The 6866-nt window shown below is 39.1% G+C and overlaps 1 pseudogene; it reads right to left on the bottom strand.

The window, feature by feature from the left end:
* Positions 1 to 2360: 2360 nt before the first annotated feature.
* On the bottom strand, positions 2361 to 5822 carry LOC100584159 (annotated as a pseudogene).
* Positions 5823 to 6866: the final 1044 nt, after the last annotated feature.

The following is a 6866-nucleotide window of genomic DNA, read 5'->3' on the forward strand; positions in this document are numbered from 1 at the left end:
AAAGTTTAGTTGTATCACACCACCTTGTTAAAATCCTGCTTATTTTTGTATGGGTTGTTACTGCTACCTGACACAACAGGGAGGTATCAAAGTATAAGATGACATCATACTTCTCTGCAGCCACACATCATATATTTGAAGAGGCAAGATGAAATACAACGGATATAATTAGATTAATTCCAGTCTATATGCTCTCCTATTAGGAAGTAAGCTCTTGAAATCAATTGCTAGAGCTTATGCATTTGTGTCTCCTGTATCTAACCATCAGTTGAATCAACTAGACAATAATATAAAACTAAAGCACTAAACTAGGTAGTATAAAATAATTCTTACGGAATTTGGAATACAATCTAATATCTAGCACTGATTACAGGAAACTTGCCATTTTCACCTTGTCACGACATTAGGGTAATATGGAATAGGACTCAAAAATAGTAAAAATGAACAACACACAAAACTTCTCATTGCTTTATAGTTACTCCATGTCCCTTAGAGTTGTTAAACATTGATTTAAGTTCAGTATTTCTTATTGTACCCCAAACTCATATTTTGCCTATTTTGGAAGATATTTCATGGAGGTATATCTCAAGGAAATTACTTGCCTTTCTTTCACATATCAACATGGATTCTGTCCAGATGGCTCTGTTCTAAGTAACTTAGTAGTATTATTTGTAACATATGAATCTCTTAGTCTCTTTTCCATCTGAAGTTCCAATTATGTAATTCATCTTACATTTCAAAAAAAATTACAATCAGCTTGTTTGCAAAATGATAAACATTTCTTCAATGGGTAGGGATCTAGACTTACTCTGCCTCTTATATCTTCTTCAGATTGTCCTTTTTTACTTCCTAAATGTCAAAATGCAAAAGAAAAGTTTAAAAAAGTTTTATTTCTATTAGTAAGAGCCTTGTACAAATGTATTTGTAATACCCTTCCTTCTCAGAAAGGATTTTAAAATGTCTTACTAAAAAATGAGAGAAAGGCATCACATACAATTAATATAATAGAAATAAAAACTGGAAGTTAGAATTGAAAACAGTAAGGGAAGCATGGAGCCAACACAGTAGGTGAACTTCATTATAACTTTCCTGGCAACCAAACCTAAAAGGAATATCCAGCATGTGACACAATTTTAAAAGTCAGAGAAGAGGAAATAAACAAATTCTTCAAGATACAAATCTAATGACTGGTCCAAAAACCTAATCATTTTCCAAAGTACGTTAAAGGAGAAGTCATGTTTGGCCATCACAGGAGTAGGAGTGTTGAGCTTTAGCCCAACAATTATTTATTAAGCATTATTAAGAATTTAATTTGTTCAAGGATTTACATTAAGCATTGTATTGACTATCAAAATATCAAAAACCCTAGTTCCAACTACAGAATATGATTAATCCAACTGGGCAGACCAGACATGTGCTTTTAAGGGTAACTGATGACCCAAGCCTATGTTTGATAAATGTGAAATGAATGGTGCAGACATTCAGAGCTGGAGGAATTGAGAGGAAGAAGAGACTTTTGTGTCAGACTCAAGATAACCGTAAGAGAAGAAATTCTGGAGAAATTAGGCCTGGGATGCGGGCAGGCAGAAAGAATAGCACTGGGAGTCCTGTGGGCAAAAATGAGGTCAGAATCCAGTGTATCAGGGAAAACTGGATGTCACAAATGAGTTTTCGTATTCAAGAAACCTAACAAAATTTAGCGTTCAAAGATCCAGGTCAAGCAGAAAGACACAGTGGAAGTAAAATCCAAAAACACATGCCCTGGTCAGGTTTCAGTCTTTCAGCCAGCTATCTAGAAACAAATGAAGAATGGAGTTTGATCCAAAAGGCTTGAAGCTTTGCTTGCTTTTGAAAAGACCACTTGGAGTGAGTAGGTAAGAGGGAGTAGGAATGATCTGCCCCCCAAAATGAGGCAGTGCTCAGCAGGAGCGGGGGCCTGCTCAGAAAACCAGCTCTGGGGCCACTTTTCGGGAACTAGTAACCTTCAAACTAATTCCAGAATATTCAGAGAATAACAAATCAGTAAGCAAGGGAGCTGGAAGTCATTGCATGTGAAAACTTATTTAAAGAATTGAACATGTTTCTGTTAAAGGTAAGAGACCAAGGGGAGTATGATAGTTGCCTTCAGATTTTCTAAGGGTCACCATGTATATATATAAAGGTAAATTATTTTATTACACATATGTATATAATTTATATGTATTTGGTGTTCAGATATTAAATACATAGTTTCATTTAAAACTTTTCTTACTGGAGATAATCTGTTTAAAAACGAGTGAATTTTCCATCCCAAGAGGTGGAAATTGGATGACCACCTTTCTGGAATATTGTTGGTGATAATCTGGCACTGATATGGTGCCTTATGCAGAAACTCCACTTTCTGATAGCTTCAGTTCTATCTTCTGGTAAGTCTCAAAGTTCAATACTACAGAACCAATCAAGGAGTTCTTGATACCTCTTAAGTGCACCAGCTTATAATAAATCTGACAGTACTTTACACATGGGTCAGAAAAGCGATGTGCTTTACAGGCTCCCAAGCCTGATCCTTCTGGCTTGAAACCCTTCTATTTCCAGAAAAACAAGTCTAAAAGAGATCAGGTAACTTGTACAAAGTCACGAGGGCACAAAATCAGTTAATGACAGAGCTGCAATTGCGATACCACAAAACTTCAGCAATTCTCTCCATTCTACCATTCTGCCCCTTGATTGGAGTAGAAACCCATCAGAGAGGTGTATGGTAAGGTGAGTGCAAGGCTAGAAGGCATATTCTTATTAAATAAGAACCTGCACAGGACACAAACTAGTCACTGTTTTGAAACTATGATACTTCCTCAGAGAACATACAGAAATCTGATTTCCTGTTTGCCCTGTTCATACAAAGATGAATAGAGTTGTCACCAATGCTGGATACGTAAACCTTAAGTGACACACACAAGACAGTCCATCAGGGCGGAACTAAATACTAGAATTTCTTTATATTAATTTTAATGTAATCTGTCTATCACTACATTTGCATATGTTTCTATATATACTCAATGCATGATTAGAGAAGCATATGTATATTATCTGTATATTAATATACATATATTGAAGACACATGCTCTAGAAAAAATCAGAAATATTTAGAGAACATTTAAAATAACTCTTATGAAATTTGGATGAAGAATACATCAAATAATTAAATTAAAATGATGCTTTTTTCTGTATACAATTTGTATCACAAGTATATTTCAAAGCAAAAACTGTTGCTATTACAGATTACTAAAAAGATTTTACTTTAGTGGTAAAAACCACTGGTTTTAAAATAAGCTACAAATAAGACATAAATAGGCTTCTGTAATATTGACTATATCCCTGTGTTGTTGCATTCACATAATTTTTGCCTGGGTTACACAAAACAGAAGCAGCAAAGAAAAAAAAAATACATATCTCTCATCATCAGGTCTGATTGGCCACTTCCAAAGAGTTCCAAGGAAGAAAACATATGAGAGATTTTCCCCAAGGCTCCAAACTGCAGAGCAAAAGGAGAGAATCATGAGTAACAGCTCAATTTCCACCACAGAGACAAGGGTCCTGGACCTATAGGGACTGCCCTTGGGAGACACTGTTTGTGTGGAATCAAGTCAACTCTTAAGTAACTCCACAGCCAGCCGGAATGACAATGCCTCTGTCATGGCTCTGCACACTTTTCGTAGCCGGGCTCTGCTGGTGACTGACCATATGTATCTGAGTAAAAGTGAAGCATCTAGGATGCCTTCCAGATTTCCAGTTGGTGCAGCTAGGGAGATGGTGATACCATCGAGTAAGAGAAGAACCAGAGGAAAATGAGTTGCTCAACTTGCTCATTTTTAGCAAGTTGAATTGGAGGTATAAGTGGACCATTTGTGCCAGTTCTGTTTATCACGTCTGAGCCCCTAAATCCACCCTTCTTGCTCTGAGATACTGGCCAGACCCTGTAAACATTTCTCCTTTGCTAGCTGGCTCAGTGTTAGGTTTTATCAACAGAGAGCCCTGGAGGGATACTGCAAGGCCATAACGGCAGAAGGGCCCTCCCTTCCTATTTCAGTGTGGCTCTTCTTTGGATCTGGCAGCCAGTAAATCAGCATGTGGAAGGCCATGGACATTCACCTCAGAAACCCTCTCAGGCCACCTCCAGCCTTGTGCCTTCTGGCAAGTTTTCTACCACTGCATGTTCCTCTAACAGCTAAATCTTCTCCCAAGAGATCTGGACTTCAGTCTCGGAGAGAGGTGGAAAGGGCAGCTCTTTTAAAATCCTAGTTACTCAGTTTTTCACGGTTATATAGCCCTAGAGGTTGTAGCTTTTGGCATTTACTATTTACCTCTACAGCCCTCTTTTTCCTCATTTTAGTAATTAATCATCTTTTGTTAGTTAATTCTGTACATTCAAAGTTTCCTATCTAAATTACTGGTGTGGTTTTTATCTCCTAACTGGACCCTGATTGATACACTACCCAAGTGGAGATGACTTTTAAGGAGCTAGAGATGCAGCTTTAAAGAGATACAGCTTTGAAAGGAAATTCCTATTTGGAAGTCTCTAGAATATTACTGGTATTTATTTTTTATGTACATATGTATTTATTTATCCATTATTTATTTAATATTTTTGGCTGAGTACAGGAGACTTTATTGATGGCACTTGACAAGGTAGGGATACCTGGGCCCCTCCCTCTTCAGGGGGTCTGCGTGGAAACTGTGAGGAGGGGAGATTCTCAGTGTGGTGGGGGACTGAGTGTGGCAGGAACTCTCTAGCAGCTGAGGGCCTCTCTCTTCCTCTCGTGCTCTTGCTGGTGTTGATGGTCTGGGGTTCTGACTCCTCAGAGGCCATGTGGTCTGCGAAGTCCACTACTCTGTTGCTGTAGCTAACTGCACTGTAATACCAGGACATGAGCTTGACAAAGTAGTCATTGAGGGCAATGGTAGCCTCAGCATCAAAGGTGGAAGAATGGGTGTCACTGTTAAAGTAAGAGACAACGTGGAGCTCAGTATAGCCCAGGATGTCTTTGAGGAGGCCCTCTGATGCCTGCTTCACCACCTTCTTGGTGTCATCATGTTTGGCAGGTTTCTCCAGATGGCAGGTCAGGTCTCATACCAACATGTTGGCAGTGGGGACATGGAAGGCCATGCCAGTGAGCTTCTTGTTCAGCTCAGGGATGACCTTGCCCACAGCCTTAGCAGCATCAGTAGATGTAGGGATGATTTTCTGGAGAGCCTCATGGCCATCACACCACAGTTTCCCAGAGGGGGCATCCATGGTCTTCTGGGTGAGGTGACAGTGACCAGGAGTGTTGTCATGAGTCCCTCCATGATTTCCAAGGTTGTCCTGGATGACCTTGGCTAGGGGGCTATTCAGTTGGTGGTACAGGTGGCATTGCTGATTTTCTTTTATAATTCTCATGCTTTATGACCATCATGAACAGGGGGAATCAGCAAAGGGAGCAGAGATGATGACTCTTTTGACTCCCCACCCCAAGAGCCCCACCTTTCTCCATGGTAGTGAAAATGCTGGTGGACTCCACAACATAATCAGCACCAGTATCACCCCATTTGATTTGGATGGGATCTCACTCCTGGAAGATAATGATGGGGTTTCCATTGATGACAAACTTCCTGTTCTTAGCCTTGATAGTGCCATGGAACTTGCCATGGATGAAATCATACTGGAACATGTAGACAATGTAGTTGAGGTCAATGAAGGAATCATTGATGGTGACAATATCTACTTTGCCAGAATTAAAAGCAGCCCTGGTGACCAGGTGCCCAATACGGCCAAAACCATTTACTCCATCCTTCACTTTAACCATAGTGACTCAGGGATGCAGCTGACACTGCACAAGAAGATGTGTGGCTGTCTGTCGAATAGGAGGAGCAGAGTACCACTGCTGGTATTTAAAACTAAAAAGTAGATGGTTACCATAAAGAATGTAAATAGTGAAACTATAAGGGACCTAAGGAGGGAGCCCTGGGATGCCATCATTTGTGGGACAGGTAGGAAAAGAACAAAATGGGAAATTGTGGGAATGGAGGAAAAGGCAAAGTGAAATCAGGAAAAGATGCTGAGAAGGATTTGTCTTAGAGATTAAAAAGGAAATCAGGGGAAGCCAGAGGCAGAGAGAATTTCAAAGAGTGTTTGATCAGTAATGCAAATACTACAGGTAACTCAATTAAGTTAACTGAAAACTCAAAATGAATTTAGGAGTAATCTTTTCAAGAACAATTTTAGTGCAGTGGTTTGAGAAGTCAGTAAGATGACAGCATGTAGGCATGACAAATGTAAACCACTTTTTTGCTCAACTTGAAACAGAGAGAGTAGCACCGGGCGCAGGGACTCTACAAAATCAGTGTCTCAAAGCTCTTCTAGTTTATGTTCACTGTAAATTGGGCTGATTTGGGTTAAATGAATTATCTGTAGGTTCTTCTACCTTACATGCTCTTCAGATATTTGGTTTTGATCTGCTCAGTGCTCATTTAAATTATCATTGGAAAGTGAACAATAAAAAAGAAAAAGCATAGGAAGCTAAAGGCAAGTTTTGTTTTAATCTACCAACTCTAGAAGCTAGCACTAGCTAAACTTAATTGTGTTGCATTAAACCATCTCAAAAATTTTTGGTTCACTATGAAACATTGATTTATCTACAGGTTTTATTTAGTTCCCCTGCACATATCTAATATCCTTAAAATCATGCCATTGACTTCATTGACCACTCCAGCATGGTTAATGCAGTGGTGCCATTGCAGACATTTAATAAATTCTGTGGACCAGTGAGAGTTTTCTATTATCTGTTGCTTAAAATAGTAAAACATTATTTTCAGTATGAATTTGATGGTGAAGTATACAAAATGGTTTC

This window comes from Nomascus leucogenys, chromosome 5 (genome assembly GCF_006542625.1).
Source record: "Nomascus leucogenys isolate Asia chromosome 5, Asia_NLE_v1, whole genome shotgun sequence".
In the NCBI taxonomy this organism is placed as follows: Eukaryota; Metazoa; Chordata; class Mammalia; order Primates; family Hylobatidae; genus Nomascus; species Nomascus leucogenys.